Source organism: Convolutriloba macropyga, chromosome 13 (genome assembly GCF_964194025.1).
Source record: "Convolutriloba macropyga chromosome 13, txConMacr16.3, whole genome shotgun sequence".
NCBI lineage: Eukaryota > Metazoa > Xenacoelomorpha > Acoela > Convolutidae > Convolutriloba > Convolutriloba macropyga.
The window spans coordinates 15,631,711-15,650,198 of NC_134480.1; the positions used below are offsets into that span (position 1 = coordinate 15,631,711).

Sequence of the window (18,488 nt, forward strand, 5' to 3'; positions counted from 1 at the left end):
AGTCCTGAAATACAATACAAAGAACTGAAGGAAAAACTATGAACTGCACCTGACCAGCAGATGAATTGACCAATGACAGCCGAAAAGGAAAACCATTCTCAAAAATTGAGAAACTAAAATAATTAAACAGACTAAACAAAAAATAATCAGTATCAAACTTGAAGCTTTAAGACCTGAAAGCCAAATTTGATCCATTTAAAAATACCCATCAAACTATGCACCGAGTTTGACAGGCCTTCATTGGTCAGTAAATTGAAAAATCAAGAAAAATGACAAATAATTTGAAAATTGCAAAATGAAAAACTTAAATTTCTCAAATTTGGAATATTTAAATGTTGAAAACAATTTTCTTGTCTTTGGCATCTGTTAAGGTAATCCGTCTGCAAAACTCGAAAAAGTTTCATTGTCCCCATAATGATCAAAAACTAAAAAAACGACAAAAATCAAAAATTTTGAAAATCTTAGAAATTAGAATAAAATTGCATGTTGATGATTTTAGTATCAAAACATAGAGCCCTGAAAATAGCCATAAGAAGTAATTATGTCTTGCAAAAGACCTTTATCAACGTTAGCAAACCCTAATTTTAGACAAAATACAAAAAACCAGAAAAATTGCAACATTTTTCGCTCAATAACTTTTGACTCGAAAGACTTTCGGCTCGAATTTTTGTCTCGAATGAGTTTTTAACCTTGAATTACGGCCTTTCCATTAGTTTCACCACCCTAAGCAATTGAAAGACCACTAAATGCGGCTACCGGCCTCGAGTGAAACTTGATGACCGCTGAGATTTGGCTGTTTATCCCGTTTTGAAAGCTCAAAATCATAAAAAGTGTAAAAACATCTTTACAAAAAGATAGCAAGTCAAGTCCTGCAATACAATACAAAGAACTGAAGGAAAAACTATGAACTGCACCTGACCAGCAGATGAATTGACCAATGACAGCCGAAAAGGAAAACCATTCTCAAAAATTGAGAAACTAAAATAATTAAACAGACTAAACAAAAAATAATCAGTAATAAACTTGAAGCTTTAAGACCTGAAAGCCAAATTTGATCCATTTAAAAATACCCATCAAACTATGCACCGAGTTTGACAGGCCTTCATTGGTCAGTAAATTGAAAAATCAAGAAAAATGACAAATAATTTGAAAATTGCAAAATGAAAAACTTAAATTTCTCAAATTTGGAATATTTAAATGTTGAAAACAATTTTCTTGTCTTTGGCATCTGTTAAGGTAATCCGTCTGCAAAACTCGAAAAAGTTTCATTGTCCCATGATCAAAAATTATTAAAACGACAAAAATCTCAAAAATTTTGAAAATCTAAAAAAATTGGTATAAGTTTGCATGTTCATGATTTTAGTATCAAAACATACAGCCCTGAAAATAGCCATAAGAAGAAATTATGTCTTGCAAAAGACCTTTATCAACGTTAGCAAACCCTAATTTTAGACAAAATACAAAAAACCAGAAAAATTGCAACATTTTTCGCTCAATAACTTTTGACTCGAAAGACTTTCGGCTCGAATTTTTGTCTCGAATGAGTTTTTAACCTTGAATTACGGCCTTTCCATTAGTTTCACCACCCTAAGCAATTGAAAGACCACTAAATGCGGCTACCGGCCTCGAGTGAAACTTGATGACCGCTGAGATTTGGCTGTTTATCCCGTTTTGAAAGCTCAAAGTCATAAAAAGTGTAAAAACATCTTTACAAAAAGATAGCAAGTCAAGTCCTGCAATACAATACAAAGAACTGAAGGAAAAACTATGAACTGCACCTGACCAGCAGATGAATTGACCAATGACAGCCGAAAAGGAAAACCATTCTCAAAAATTGAGAAACTAAAATAATTAAACAGACTAAACAAAAAATAATCAGTAATAAACTTGAAGCTTTAAGACCTGAAAGCCAAATTTGATCCATTTAAAAATACCCATCAAACTATGCACCGAGTTCGACAGGCCTTCATTGGTCAGTAAATTGAAAAATCAAGAAAAATGACAAATAATTTGAAAATTGCAAAATGAAAAACTTAAATTTCTCAAATTTGGAATATTTAAATGTTGAAAACAATTTTCTTGTCTTTGGCATCTGTTAAGGTAATCCGTCTGCAAAACTCGAAAAAGTTTCATTGTCCCATGATCAAAAATTAATAAAACGACAAAAATCTCAAAAATTTTGAAAATCTAAAAAAATTCGTATAAGTTTGCATGTTCATGATTTTAGTATCAAAACATACAGCCCTGAAAATAGCCATAAGAAGTAATTATGTCTTGCAAAAGACCTTTATCAACGTTAGCAAACCCTAATTTTAGACAAAATACAAAAAACCAGAAAAATTGCCACATTTTTCGCTCAATAACTTTTCGACTCGAAAGACTTTCGGCTCGAATTTTTGTCTCGAATGAGTTTTTAACCTTGAATTACGGCCTTTCCAGTAGTTTCACCACCCTAAGCACTTGAAAGACCACTAAATGCGGCTACCGGCCTCGAGTGAAACTTGATGACCGCTGAGATTTGGCTGTTTATCCCATTTTGAAAGCTCAAAATCATAAAAAGTGTAAAAACATCTTAACAAAAACATAGCAAGACAAGTCCTGAAATACAAAACAAAGAACTGAAGGAAAAACTATGAACTGCACCTGACCAGCAGATGAATTGACCAATGACAGCCGAAAAGGAAAACCATTCTCAAAAATTCAGAAACTAAAATAATTAAACAGACTAAACAAAAAATAATCAGTAATAAACTTGAAGCTTTAAGACCTGAAAGCCAAATTTGATCCATTTAAAAATACCCATCAAACTATGCACAGAGTTTGACAGGCCTTCATTGGTCAGTAAATTGAAAAATCAAGAAAAATGACAAAGAATTTGAAAATTGCAAAAAGAAAAATTTAAATTTCTCAATTTTGGAATAGTTAAATGTTGAAAACCATTTTCTTGTCTTTGGCATCTGTTAAGGCAATCCGTCTGCAAAACTCGAAAATGTTTCATTGTCCCCATAATGATCAAAAACTAAAAAGACGACAAAAAATCTCGAAAATTATGAAAATCTTAGAAATTGGAATAAATTTGCATGTTCATGTTTTTAGTATCAGAACATACAGCCCTTAAAATGGCCATAACAAGTAATTATGTCTTGCAAAAGACGTTATCAACATTTACAAACCTCAATTTTAGACAAAAATACAAAAAAAAAACAGAAAACTTGCCACACTTTCGGCTGGATAACTTTTCGGCTCGAAGTTTTGGCTCAAATGATTTTAACCCTGAATTACGGCGTTCCCAGTAGTTTCACAACTCTAAGCCCTTGAAAGACCACTAAATGCGGTTAACGGCCTCTTATGTAACTTGATGCTCGCTGAGATTTGGCTGTTTATCCCGTTTTGAAAGCTCAAAATCATAAAAGGTGTGAAAACATCTTAACAAAAACATAGCAAAACAAGTCCTGAAATACAATACAAAGAACTGAAGGAAAAACTATGAACTGCACCTGACCAGCAGATGAATTGGCTAATGACAGCCGAAAAGGAAAACCATTCTCAAAAATTCAGAAACTAAAATAATTAAACAGACTATACAAAAAATAATCAGTAATAAACTTGAAGCTTTAAGACCTGAAAGCCAAATTTGATCCATTTAAAAATACCCATCAAACTATGCACAGAGTTTGACAGGCCTTCATTGGTCAGTAAATTGAAAAATCAAGAAAAATGACAAATAATTTGAAAATTGCAAAAAGAAAAACTTAAATTTCTCAATTTTGGAATAGTTAAATGTTGAAAACCATTTTCTTGTCTTTGGCATCTGTTAAGGCAATCCGTCTGCAAAACTCGAAAATGTTTCATTGTCCCCATAATGATCAAAAACTAAAAAGACGACAAAAAATCTCGAAAATTATGAAAATCTTAGAAATTGGAATAAATTTGCATGTTCATGTTTTTAGTATCAGAACATACAGCCCTTAAAATGGCCATAACAAGTAATTATGTCTTGCAAAAGACGTTATCAACATTTACAAACCTCAATTTTAGACAAAAATACAAAAAAGAACAGAAAACTTGCCACACTTTCGGCTGGATAACTTTTCGGCTCGAATTTTTGGCTCAAATGATTTTAACCCTGAATTACGGCGTTCCCAGTAGTTTCACAACTCTAAGCCCTTGAAAGACCACTAAATGCGGTTAACGGCCTCTTATGTAACTTGATGCTCGCTGAGATTTGGCTGTTTATCCCGTTTTGAAAGCTCAAAATCATAAAAGGTGTGAAAACATCTTAACAAAAACATAGCAAAACAAGTCCTGAAATACAATACAAAGAACTGAAGGAAAAACTATGAACTGCACCTGACCAGCAGATGAATTGACCAATGACAGCCGAAAAGGAAAACCATTCTCAAAAATTGAGAAATTAAAATAATTAAACAGACTAAACAAAAAATAATCAGTAATAAACTTGAAGCTTTAAGACCTGAAAGCCAAATTTGATCCATTTAAAAATACCCATCAAGCTATGCACAGAGTTTGACAGGCCTTCATTGGTCAGTAAATTGAAAAATCAAGAAAATGACAAATAATTTGAAAATTGCAAAATCAAAAACTTAAATTTCTCAATTTTGGAATATTTAAATGTTCAAAACCATTTTCTTGTCTTTGGCATCTGTTAATGTAATCCGTCTGCAAAACTCGAAAATGTTTCATTGTCCCCATAATGATCAAAAACTAAAAAAACGACAAAAAAATCTCGAAGATTTTGAAAATCTTAGAAATTAGAATAAATTTGCATGTTCATGTTTTTAGTATCAGAAAATACAGCCCTTAAAATGGCCATAACAAGTAATTATGTCTTGCAAAAGACGTTATCAACGTTTGCAAACCTCAATTTTAGACAAAAATACAAAAAAAAACAGAAAACTTGCCACACTTTCGGCTGGATAACTTTTCGGCTCGAAGTTTTGGCTCAAATGATTTTAACCCTGAATTACGGCGTTCCCAGTAGTTTCACAACTCTAAGCCCTTGAAAGACCACTAAATGCGGTTAACGGCCTCTTATGTAACTTGATGCTCGCTGAGATTTGGCTGTTTATCCCGTTTTGAAAGCTCAAAATCATAAAAGGTGTGAAAACATCTTAACAAAAACATAGCAAAACAAGTCCTGAAATACAATACAAAGAACTGAAGGAAAAACTATGAACTGCACCTGACCAGCAGATGAATTGACCAATGACAGCCGAAAAGGAAAACCATTCTCAAAAATTGAGAAATTAAAATAATTAAACAGACTAAACAAAAAATAATCAGTAATAAACTTGAAGCTTTAAGACCTGAAAGCCAAATTTGATCCATTTAAAAATACCCATCAAACTATGCACAGAGTTTGACAGGCCATCATTGGTCAGTAAATTGAAAAATCAAGAAAATGACAAATAATTTGAAAATTGCAAAAAGAAAAACTTAAATTTCTCAATTTTGGAATATTTAAATGTTCAAAACCATTTTCTTGTCTTTGGCATCTGTTAATGTAATCCGTCTGCAAAACTCGAAAATGTTTCATTGTCCCCATAATGATCAAAAACTAAAAAAACGACAAAAAAATCTCGAAGATTTTGAAAATCTTAGAAATTAGAATAAATTTGCATGTTCATGTTTTTAGTATCAGAAAATACAGCCCTTAAAATGGCCATAACAAGTAATTATGTCTTGCAAAAGACGTTATCAACGTTTGCAAACCTCAATTTTAGACAAAAATACAAAAAAAACCAGAAAACTTGCCACACTTTCGGCTGGATAAATTTTCGGCTCGAATTTTTGGCTCAAATGATTTTAACCCTGAATTACGGCGTTCCCAGTAGTTTCACAACTCTAAGCCCTTGAAAGACCACTAAATGCGGTTAACGGCCTCTTATGAAACTTGATGCTCGCTGAGATTTGGCTGTTTATCCCGTTTTGAAAGCTCAAAATCATAAAAGATGTGAAAACATCTTAACAAAAACATAGCAAGACAAGTCCTGAAATACAATACAAAGAACTGAAGGAAAAACTATCAACTGCACCTGACCAGCAGATGAATTGACCAATGACAGCCGAAAAGGAAAACCATTCTCATAAATTGAGAAACTAAAATAATTAAACAGACTAAACAAAAAATAATCAGTAACAAACTTGAAGCTTTAAGACCTGAAAGCCAAATTTGATCTATTTAAAAATACCCATCAAACTATGCACAGAGTTTGACAGGCCTTCATTGGTCAGAAAATTGAAAAATCAAGAAAAATGACAAATAATTTGCAAATTGCAAAATGAACTTAAATTTCTCAATTTTGGAATATTTAAATGTTCAAAACCATTTTCTTGTCTTTGGCATCTGTTAAGGTAATCCGTCTGCAAAACTCGAAAATGTTTCATTGTCCCAATAATGATCAAAAACTAAAAAAACGACAAAAAATCTCGAAAATTTTGAAAATCTTAGAAATTAGAATAAATTTGCATGTTCATGTTTTTAGTATCAGAACATACAGCCCTTAAAATGGCCATAACAAGTAATTATGTCTTGCAAAAGACGTTATCAACGTTTGCAAACCTCAATTTAAGACAAAAATACAAAAAAAAAAACAGAAAACTTGCCACACTTTCGGCTGGATAACTTTTCGGCTCGATTTTTTGGCTCAAATGATTTTAACCCTGAATTACGGCGTTCCCAGTAGTTTCACAACTCTAAGCCCTTGAAAGACCACTAAACGCGGTTAACGGCCTCTTATGAAACTTGATGCTCGCTGATATTTGGCTGTATATACCGTTTTGAAAGCTCAAAATCATAAAAGGTGTGAAAACATCTTAACAAAAACATAGCAAGACAAGTCCTGAAATACAATACAAAGAACTGAAGGAAAAACAAAGAACTGCACCTGACCAGCAGATCAATTGAACAATGACAGCACAAAAGAAAACAATTCTCAAAAAAATTGAGAAACTAAAATAATTAAACAAACTAAACAAATAATCAGTAATTAACTTGAAGCTTCGAACGTGAATTTGATCCATTTAAATATAATTATCAACCGATGCACAGAACTTGAAAAGCTTCTATTGGTCAATAAATTGAAAACAAGAAAACTGACAAACAATTTGAAAATTGCAAAATGAAAAACTTAAATTTCTCAATTTTGGAATATTTAAATGTTCACAACCATTCTCTTGTCTTTGGCATCTGTTAAGGTAATCCGTCTGCAAAACTCGAAAATGTTTCATTGTCCCCATAATGATCAAAAACTAATAAAACGACAAAAAATCTCGAAAATTTTGAAAATCTTAGAAATTAGAATAAATTTGCATGTTCATGTTTTTAGTATCAGAACATACAGCCCTTAAAATGGCCATAACAAGTAATTATGTCTTGCAAAAGACGTTATCAACGTTTGCAAACCTCAATTTAAGACAAAAATACAAAAAAAAAACAGAAAACTTGCCACACTTTCGGCTGGATAACTTTTCGGCTCGATTTTTTGGCTCAAATGATTTTAACCCTGAATTACGGCGTTCCCAGTAGTTTCACAACTCTAAGCCCTTGAAAGACCACTAAACGCGGTTAACGGCCTCTTATGAAACTTGATGCTCGCTGAGATTTGGCTGTATATACCGTTTTGAAAGCTCAAAATCATAAAAGGTGTGAAAACATCTTAACAAAAACATAGCAAGACAAGTCCTGAAATACAAAACAAAGAACTGAAGGAAAAACTAAGAACTGCACCTGACCAGCAGATCAATTGAACAATGACAGCACAAAAGAAAACAATTCTCAAAAAAATTGAGAAACTAAAATAATTAAACAAACTAAACAAATAATCAGTAATTAACTTGAAGCTTCGAACGTGAATTTGATCCATTTAAATATAATTATCAACCGATGCACAGAACTTGAAAAGCTTCTATTGGTCAATAAATTGAAAACAAGAAAACTGACAAACAATTTGAAAATTGCAAAATGAAAAACTTAAATTTCTCAATTTTGGAATATTTAAATGTTCACAACCATTCTCTTGTCTTTGGCATCTGTTAAGGTAATCCGTCTGCAAAACTCGAAAATGTTTCATTGTCCCCATAATGATCAAAAACTAATAAAACGACAAAAAATCTAAAAAATTTTGAAAATCCTAAAAAATTTGATATAAATTTGCATGTTCAAGTTTTTAGTATCAAAACATACAGCCCTTAAAATGGCCATAAGAAGTAACTATTTTTGCAAACCTTAATTTTAGAAAAAAATACAAAAAAACCAGAAAAATTGCCTCATTTTCGGCTCCAATGACTTTTTTAAACTTAAATTACGGCCTTCCCAGTAGTTTCAACACTTTAAGCACTTGAAAGACCACTAAATGCGGTTAACGGCCTCTTAGGAAACTTGATACTCGCTCAGATTTGGCTGTTTATCCCGTTTTGAAAGCTCAAAATCATAAAAGGTGTGAAAACATCTTAACAAAAACATAGCAAGACAAGTCCTGAAATACAATACAAAGAACTGAAGGAAAAACTAAGAACTGCACCTGACCAGCAGATCAATTGAACTATGACAGCACAAAGGAAAACCATTCTCAAAAATTGAGAAACTAAAATAATTAAACAAACTAAACAAAAATAATCAATAAAAATCTTGAAGCTTAAGACCTGAAAGCCAAATTTGATCCATTTAAATATACCAATCAACCTATGCACAGAGTTTGACAGGCCTTCATTGGTCAGTAAATTGAAAAATCAAGAAAAATGACAAATAATTTGAAAATTGCAAAATGAAGAACTTAAATTTCTCAATTACGGAACATTTAAATGTTCAAAACCACTTTCTTGTCTTTGTCATCTGTTAAGGTAATCCGTCTGCAAAACTCGAAAAAGTTTTATTGGCCCCATAATGATCAAAAACTAATCAAATGACAAAAAATCTAAAAAATTTGAAGAAATCTAAAATTGTTATAATAAATTCTTCAGAACAACTCTATTGCTTCTACACAGAGGATACTCAGCAATACAACTTCAGGCCTTAAAAAGTTTCATCGTCTTGAGATCGATAAACTAAGAACATAATAATTTTCAGAAAAATTGAAAAAAATTTTTTAGAACTTTATTAAAAAAAATTGTGAACCTAAACAGGATGAAAACAACTCCATGGCCCCTAGAAGCTATGACACAACATACTGTCAAACATTAGAGGAGATTACGTGGCCGCTGAGGCAAGAAAAATTAAACAAAAGAATTTTCCAAAAAAAACTGAAAAAAAGCAATTAAGTTTTATCAAAGGATGGCTAAAATTCGTAATATCAAAATGTTGAAAAGAATTCATAGCCGCAAAAATCTATGCATTAGCCTATTATCAAAACTCACAGAAGGTTTTATGGTCCCCCGAGATTGAAAAAACTCAAAAAAGGCAAAAATTTGAAAAAAAACTTGAAAATTGCGAAAAACAATATCTTTTTTGTGTTTATTTTGCAGTACCAATACATATAGTTCATAAAATGGCAATAAAAAATAATTATACCTTGCAAAAACTTAAGCGAACTTTGACAAAAGTCAATTTAAGGCCCATCAAAGAAAAAATAGAAAAATGATGAAAAACGTGAAAAATTGCACCATTTTTGGCTCAAAAACTCATATGACTCTTTAACCGTGAATTAAGGCCTTCCAAGCAGCATCACTCTAAGAACTAACTAAATTCAGCTTTGGGTATCTAATGAAACCTGGATTGTAAAAATGAGAGCGCCTAAATAATAGCCGTTGAGAGGCTGACGGCGGCTATCAAATAATAAATCAGGCAGAATAATTTTGCCTCAAATACGAAGCATCAGAGTTCATTAGCAACATTTAATCAAGTCTCATGTCACCATAAATATAAATAAATTTCCCAAAAATTGAACATTTATAATTCTTATTAACTTTTTCTCATAATTAAGAACGCTATCCAGCACTGTATGTTTCGAACTTTAAAGATATTTCCCAAACTACCTCATTAAAATTGAATAAAATGCACCAAATTTAATTTTGAACACAAACTTAAAGATGTTTACAAATTTTCAAATCAACTTTGACAGTAAAGATTTGAATCTTCGCAGCTTTAATCTTACGATCAATTAAAAACTTACGGAAATTTAGTTTTATATTTCCATTGTTTTGAGTCTGCAGATGTAAAACATCGCAAACTTCATAAAGTCGAATTACCCGTTGATTCAAAATGGTAATTTTGGATTATATTCTAAAATATTTGGCGATAAAATGCGATGATTTAAGATCAACTCTGCAACCTATTATCAAAATATTTTCCTGTATTTGCTAACTTTGGTACTACTCTTCTTATCGCCGTATCTGTCCCTCAAAAACCGTTGCGATCAAATTTGAGACCAATTTCAGAATGGACCAATTTTCGAATGTGACCAAGTTTTTGAAGCTTTGCAATTTGAAGCTTTGCAAACGTCATTCGCCTGTTAACTTGCTGATGAAAGTTGATCTCGGAATGTAAATTCTATTCTGTTCATTCACAAAAAAATTGGTTACTGTGTCACAGATCAATTTTTGATTCATTATAAAGCTCAAGGAGATAGCAATGTCGAGTTAAATGTACAAGTAAAAAATAAGCAAATAAGCAAATGTTGCTAAACATTGAATGTAAAATTAAGTTGAATGATTAAAATAAAATGCAACTTGAACGATGACCTGTTCAAAGCTTTCCCAAGTAGCCGCAGCCTTTGAGTCTGCATACTTTCAATGTTTTTTATATGTTTCTGACCCAATTTCTTCTGGAGTAAACTCAACGTGCTGATACAATTTATCTGCTTATATTTACCTGCTAAACTCATATCACGTTTTTTTTTTGAACAAAGGCCCCTTTTCGTTTGTCTACACTTTACGGTTGGGTTTTCGATCCAAATATTGCAGCCCCTAAATTTGCATTCATCGTCGCAGGTTGCATGCATAGCTCTCTACTTAAACCCAGAAAAAAAAACTAATATTTGCTCTACTTGTTTTTTTCTGTTTTTATTGATTAGCCTTCTACTGCGATCACCAAACTCCAGAGACTTTAAAATTCAAAAACTTGAAAAACTACAAATTTTGAGAAATTCAATCAATCTGATAGTGCTAAGTTCACCCACTCAATTTTCAGAGACTAGAGGACTCAAACCCACTATCTCTTCAGCCTGTATCACAAGCGTGCCATAAATTCGTCAACCACTGCAGCAGTTGAAAGTTGGCAGCGCCGATGTCACAAAATAGCTGACAACAAAATACAACGAAAGCAAAACAATTATAATAGATGTAAGAAAAGAATGGGTACTTACAGAGAGTAATGATTAAATTACCTGACGCAACCATCGTCAGGACTCCGATCAACTCTAAATGAAATCATCCACTGTTAATTAAATAATTAACTAATTAATAACAACTTATTAACCATTAATTAATTAATCATTAGCAAGCATAACTTGATCAACATTTATTAGCAGTCAAGACAGCCAGAGAACAATTTAACACCGATTCGATCATTATATGCTCAGACTTGGGTTATCGGTCACCGATTGAGTTTATTAACGAAATGAAATCTCCAAAAGAATATAAATGGATGACAAAATTGTAATCTAATCAATCAGAACCTGTCAAGGGGAAAAGATAGAAAATATGAACTGTTCTCAAGTTTTCTTTATTCGTAACAAATAAGGATCACCACCGCAATAAAGTGTAGATAAAAGAGAGACAAGCAGTCCGAAATGAGTTCACCAGGTTAATGACGTTTATAACCTGTTTACTTGTAAACAACTTAAATTGAGTACATTTCAACTATTACAACGTACTTACATATCAAACACTAATCCTTTAATAACTTGTTCCCACATCTTCTACTCACTGACAAACCACATGAAAGAATGACCCAGAACACGTCTGATGAAAACATTATTTAAAATTAATCTTAGCCGAACTGAGATCTACTTCGAATTGAAAAGAAATCTAAACGCCAGGAGCCAATACAATCAGCACTAATGATCTGAAGCTGGAAAAAATAAATTACTAAAAATGAATCAACATTTAATTTCAGTACAGACAACTCCGTCCATTCGGGGCTTAATAGTCATCTTACGCTTCTCTAAATTTAATTTGTGATATGTTCTGCTTCGACCCCCCCCCCCCCCCCAAAAAAAAAAAAAAAATAAAATAAAACTAACTAAGAAAAAACATTAAACAGGTACTTAAATACGGGTATTTAAAACGGGTACTTAAATACGATCATGCAATTAGTTGAGGATCGCGAAGAACGAGTAACTAGCTAAGGTCACACTAACGCCGCCTGCAACTAATTCGGACAAAAATCTGCCATGCAGGATATTGAGGGCGGAAATAGAATGCCCAATATCGAATGTAGTTTGGATCTATTGTTCCGACCTCAACTTAGTGGGCATATAATTCTTATGTCCTTATTTTATACATATAAGAACATGCGAATGATCAGAAAATTTGTATCTTGCGATCACAACACTACTCCCCCGCCGCACCGGAGGGTAGATTCTTAATATTTTTTCCAGGTTTAGGTTGAACGTTTGATGGAAGCGAAAAATCATCTCTTATCTCAAGGTCAAAGTTCAACTAGGTCTTTCACAATTTAAAAAAGATGTTGCATCATCATGTTTGCAACTCTACTTCGGCTTAATTTCAATTCGGCTAGTCGTACAATCGGTCTAGTGTAACATTCGATCAAAACCATCAGCAAAGTCTATGATGAGACTTAATAGCAATGATGCATTATTTCATCACACACCCTTATTCGCTTAACCTCGAAACAAATCGTCTCACTAATCTGCAAAGGTACCTTCAGTTCACTACTTTGATTGCTCTGTAAAGACAGTCTAATCACTCAAACCATCAAGGCATCTTATTCCACGTCGAGGTCAAATCACAAATATTGATACGTAAATAGAGGAGACAAGCGCTCTGTAATTTTGAAACCCAAATTAGTCAATACTACACTCAACTTGACAATATTACCCATGCACTCACTAGTTATCACCCAATAGTTAACCTTTGTTTTGACTAGCTATGTTCATTAAAAAGTTGTTTTTTTTTTTCACTTTTAGGAAAACGATAAACTTATTAGTTTTTATTAGTTTATTAGATTTCATCGGTGAAATAATTATGAAAAATGCTTGCATGCTTCCTATGAAATATTTCTATTTGTTGCAAGTAGGATTGCAAATTATAATTTGATTTAATTATTTCAGATAAAACTGTTTTAAAAATAATTTTTATTTATTTCAAAAAAAATTAAATATTCACATTTTTGATAATCATTCAATCTGCTACAAAACCACCATTTTTGCAACCGTTTTGAACCACAATAATGTCGGCATTTTCCATATGCGATTGTAATTCATCCTTATATGTAAATCGTCTAGCAATATTGTTCCTTAAACTTTTCAATCAAACACTTCGGCAAATATGCGAAGAATAAGTTATACGAATATTTCCACTTTGGCGCCAACTGACTAATCTGTCTAACTTGGGTCGGTTATACCAACCAATAAATTTTGAAGTTAAATACAGACCGACCCTAACGGAGCCAATTGTTTGACTATGACACACCTAAGCAAAACATCAAAGTCTGGTGGTAATGATAACGACATGAGTAAGCGTTTGAAACCTTACAACGGGGTCATGATAATTGTTAACTATCTCTATTTTGAAAAAAACTGGTTCAAATCTACTTGTTAGGCATGCTAGCAAAATAAGTCCTTTTTCCATCATTCTAAGTCGAAAGATGAACATTCTCTAGCTATTACATCAAATTTAAATCAAAACTCATAAAATTAAATAAAAATTGCTGATCTTAAAACAATAACGAATTATTTCCGCAAATCAAATTAAGAAATCAAAATCGAATAATATTTCATGATGACTCACTTATCTAAATTAACATGAAAAACCCGCAAAATTGACTTAAAAGGATTACATCTGTTCATCAATCAGAACTTTCCAAAATTTAGTTCTAACTTAAATTCAGCTCATTGAATATTTAAAGACAGATGGGCAATTCGGTGAAATTGTTTCCGCTTTTGATTGTCTGTCTCAGACTTCTTGGATTCGCAAGAAGTCATTCCACAAAAAAATAGTAGCTAAAATTCTAGATACAATGGGCCAAATTACGATGAGATGAAGACAGATCGCTTTGTTTGACTTCCAAAAACTATAAATTAAAGCAACCGTTAATCGAAGTTTAAACCCAGCAACGTCAAGAGCACATCCTAATTCAATTTCCCGTTTGCAGATAGCATAATCAGAAACAAAACATAGAAAAATAACTTAACTACCACTAAACAAGTTCCCTGTCGGGTTGTCCTCTTGGAGTTTTGACGATTTTATTCCCCCAGACAAAGGAAAAATGACGAATTAGCAAAGCTCAACCAAATATAGCTGAAAATGAAGCTGAAAGTGAAGCCGATAACGATCTCATAAAAGTCGATGAACAGTCTTTGTTCCGTAAACAGCGAGAATATCAATAAATCAAATGAATATAAACAACCTGCTCCTCAATAATAATAATATCTATTAAGATACTGAAAATCAAATAATTAGAGAACGTGTAGGTAATTATTATGCAGAAATTTATTCCATGGTTCAGTTTACAGGTAATAAAATATGGTTTGCAGATTGATTCCTAACCATTATTAACTCCGATACAAAAATATCATTTTCGTTATATTCCCTACGTAGGTAATGTCAAAAAATTAAGTCAATGGCTATATTATAATTAGACGTAGCAGTTCAATTCATCCCACCTTTTTGGTATAATTGCATAACAATAACGAGCGTTCGTTCGAAATTTAAAGAGCATTCAAAAACTAAAATTATTACACACTTCACAAGCACTATGAGAAGTTTTATCATTTTTTTTCTGTCACAAAAAATTCACAAATTAAAATACCAAACAAATTATTTAGCTAACAGAAGTGGAATTTTCATGCAAAAACACACATGCGTTAATAAACTATCAATTGTGGTGCTACAAAACATTTTGGTCAAAATTTCAGATAAAAAGTATTTTCTCATTCTCTCGCTCTTTGCTCAAATGACATCTAATTTGCGATTGCAAGTCGTGAAAGAAAAAGGGCTCCGAAGAAAAAGATATCACAAATTCTTGCAGCAACTTATCATAGAGCAGCTTGAGATAAAAAGTGAATTGCCTGTCGGACAGATGACGGTTTTGGACAATGACAAACAAACAGCACCTCAACCAATTCACCAACCTTGCCAATGAAAACTCGCCAAAATACCTAAAAAAACTTTGACAAAGTATTTGCAGAAAAATTTACGGCAGAAGCAACACAAATGGACATACAAAGCAAAAAATTTAATACATCTAATTGAAACACAGGATTGGAGCACGCTGAAGCATTTCAGCATATACTGACACTGTTTGAGAGACCCAAGCAACACTCCCAACAGGATGTATCCTTTATGACGGAAAACCCTTCATACAAAGCCAATTAAGATAAATAGTACTCAACTCCATCCACAAAAATTACAGGACAATCGGGCTGGAATTATTTAGCAGAACAAATCTGGTTCTCACCAATCCACGGAGACATCGTAAGCATATCAGAAGTCTGCCCCAATGCAAAAAAAAATAGGTAAGAACCCAAAATCAATCATACCTAAACACGCGCCAGCACATTTAAACCCAGTATTGCAAAGAATGTACAATTTCAAATGTACTTTACCGGTCACATACAAGACAACAAAAAAAAAACACACACGTACAAACTTGCATCCAACAACCACTTCTCACGATACCCACCTGCATAATTAAACAACGGCGACTGACACGGTCATACAATATTAAAAAAACATAGCCGACAGATTGCCGGAAAATAGCCGCGATGGACGCTTGGGGCCTTCCATGAATTGAAACAACTAAAGAGATTAGATAGACAGGTCAACCACCAGTCCTTTAACAGGACACCAGACTTTTTGGGTTAGCTTTGGACTGTCATTTTTATGAGATACATAAGCTCTATAAGAAGAAAGCCCTAATAGGGATTTTCAAAATTAGGATATTTTCCGTTTGTGCCCCCTCAGCTTAGTGGGCGTATATTATTTGCACACCTCAGATGCACGTTCAATATTTTTTACATAAGGACTTACTATGTAATGGCACGTGCTCTGTAACTGGGGGGCGCATAACGTACTGGGGGTCACAAACGGAAAAGATCCCAAAATTAATATTCGAAATTAAAAGCTCAAGACTCTAATAATCAAGAATTAGGGCATATAAGTTTGGCACTACTTAGATGCACACTATTGACATTTAACAAGTAAATGGAACTTTCATAAAAATTAAATTTCCATAAGTCAGTTCAGAAGTCATTTTTTTGAGTGAGGTAAGTCATTGAAAAAGTCAATTCCAAGAAGTCAGGGTAAGATGAAAAAAATCTGTTAGACGAAGTAAAAAACATAGCAGCACAAGTTCTGAAATACAATTCAAAGAACAAAATGAAAATCTTAGAAGTACTTTACCTGAGTAGCAGATCAACTGAACAATGCAAGCCAAAACACAAACAAAATCATCAAAAAATTGAGAAACTAAATCAAACATACTAAACAAAAATAAACTTACTCCTAAAACTCTTGAAGCTTTTACCCCTTAGGAAAAATTTGATCCCTTTAAAAATACTTATTTCAAATATATGTTCACGACCAAATTTAGTTTTTGAAATCGGACCAGTATTATATCTGCATGAGCTGAAAAAAATTCATTGGCACTTGAAACTTGAAAATGACCGAAACATAAAAAAATGAAATCAATTGCAAATTTAAAAGAATTGCTGATGAAAAAGGTAATATTAATATCTTCAAAATAATTTCTGTGTCTCAAGAGGCTATACAGAAACCCAATTCCTAGCCCTTAAAACTCATGGGCTCAAAGATTGATAGGCAATAAATTATAAAAATTTCAAATTTCAAAAATAGAAATTCGTTCCATTAAAATGTTGAAAACCATTCCATTGACCCCTAGCAACTATTTAATAACGTACTATCAAACCCTGGATGAGGCTACCTGGCTACTGAGGCAAAAAAACAACAAAATACAAATATTTTGAAAAAACTTGAAAAAATTGCAAATTTTATCAAAAAATTTCTAAAATTCGAAAGGTTAAATTGTTGAAAACAAATCTATTGAAACTAAAAACCATGCAGTAATTTTTATCACGCCGTGGAATAGGTTTTCTGACACTTCAGAATGGACAAATATCAAAAATTGACAAAAACTTTAGAACACCTAAAAAAAAATTGCAAATTTTATCAAAAAATTTCTAAAATTCGAAAAGTTAAATTGTTGAAAACAAATCTATTGAAACTAAGAACCATGCAGTAATTTTTTATCACGCCGTGGAATAGGTTTTCTGGCACTTCAGAATGGACAAATATCAAAAATTGACAAAAACTTTACAAAACCTTAAAAAAATTGCAAATTTTATCAAAAAATTTCTAAAATTCGAAAAGTTAAATTGTTGAAAACAAATCTATTGAAACTAAAAACCATGCAGTAATTTTTTATCACACCGTGGAATAGGTTTTCTGGCATTTCAGAATGGACAAATATCAAAAATTGACAAAAACTTTAGAAAACCTTAAAAATGCAAATTTTATCAAAAAAAATGCTGAAATGATATACATCTATATTAAAAGAAATAGTTCAGGCTTACTGAAATAAAAAAATTTTTATAAAACTCCTCTTTTCGAGAAAAAAAACTGGTCTCCATAATTCTTTTCTGTGAAAAGGTAAGGCTCATCATATTTTCCTAATTAAATTGAAATTAACGAGCATATTGTCCACATTATATTATATTGCTGCACGCTAGTCTCTGCGAGTAGCTCATAGGTATGCAATCAATTATCTTCGAACATTTTTTTATTGTTGTTGATTTGCACCCCTCAATCTGCATTTTGCTGGAAGCTTTGATAAAATTTTCCGACTACTTGATTGATATGGTCAGAAAAACTCAATGAAAATGATAAATCAAAATGTTAAATTTTAATAGCTCTGCTTTCGTTAATTTCGTGTTGCAATTGTAATTTTTGTATTTTGCGTGTTTACTTGTTTCCGTTTCCTTTTTTATGAAGGACATAAATTTATGAAAACTCAAAATTCCTCCAAGTAGTTTTAAGAAGAACAAGGAAGTTCGGTAATGTGCGTTCGCACATAATGTTCCGACCCGGCTCAACTACCAAATGAGGAAGAGAGTAAAATTTTCCAAAGATTCATATATCGTTTAACAGACAACTATGTGAAAAAAGTACTGCTGGATTAGAGGGCAGATGAGACTTGCAATTTATGAGAGTACCAGACAAAACAAAATAATATAGTTCTAAAAAAAGAATCTTGGTTCACTAGAAAGTAGATACAACCTGTCTTTGAAAAGATCAAGCTACAAAATTGACAGAAATAAGACAAAAGTGAC

At 32.3% G+C, this 18,488-nt stretch overlaps 1 protein-coding gene across 3 annotated transcripts in view; it reads right to left on the reverse strand.

The window, feature by feature from the left end:
• The window catches only part of LOC142351960 (gamma-tubulin complex component 4-like), a 119,330-nt gene that overhangs the window by 69,638 nt on the left and 31,204 nt on the right, over positions 1-18,488 (reverse strand). The window contains exon 1 of one of the 3 annotated variants that reach the window (XM_075404251.1): positions 11,322-11,843. The exons of the other annotated variants lie outside the window; for them this stretch is intronic. The gene's annotated coding sequence lies outside the window, so the exon portion shown is untranslated. Of the gene's footprint in view, positions 1-11,321; positions 11,844-18,488 lie in introns of those variants that run through there. 3 annotated transcript variants of the gene reach the window in all.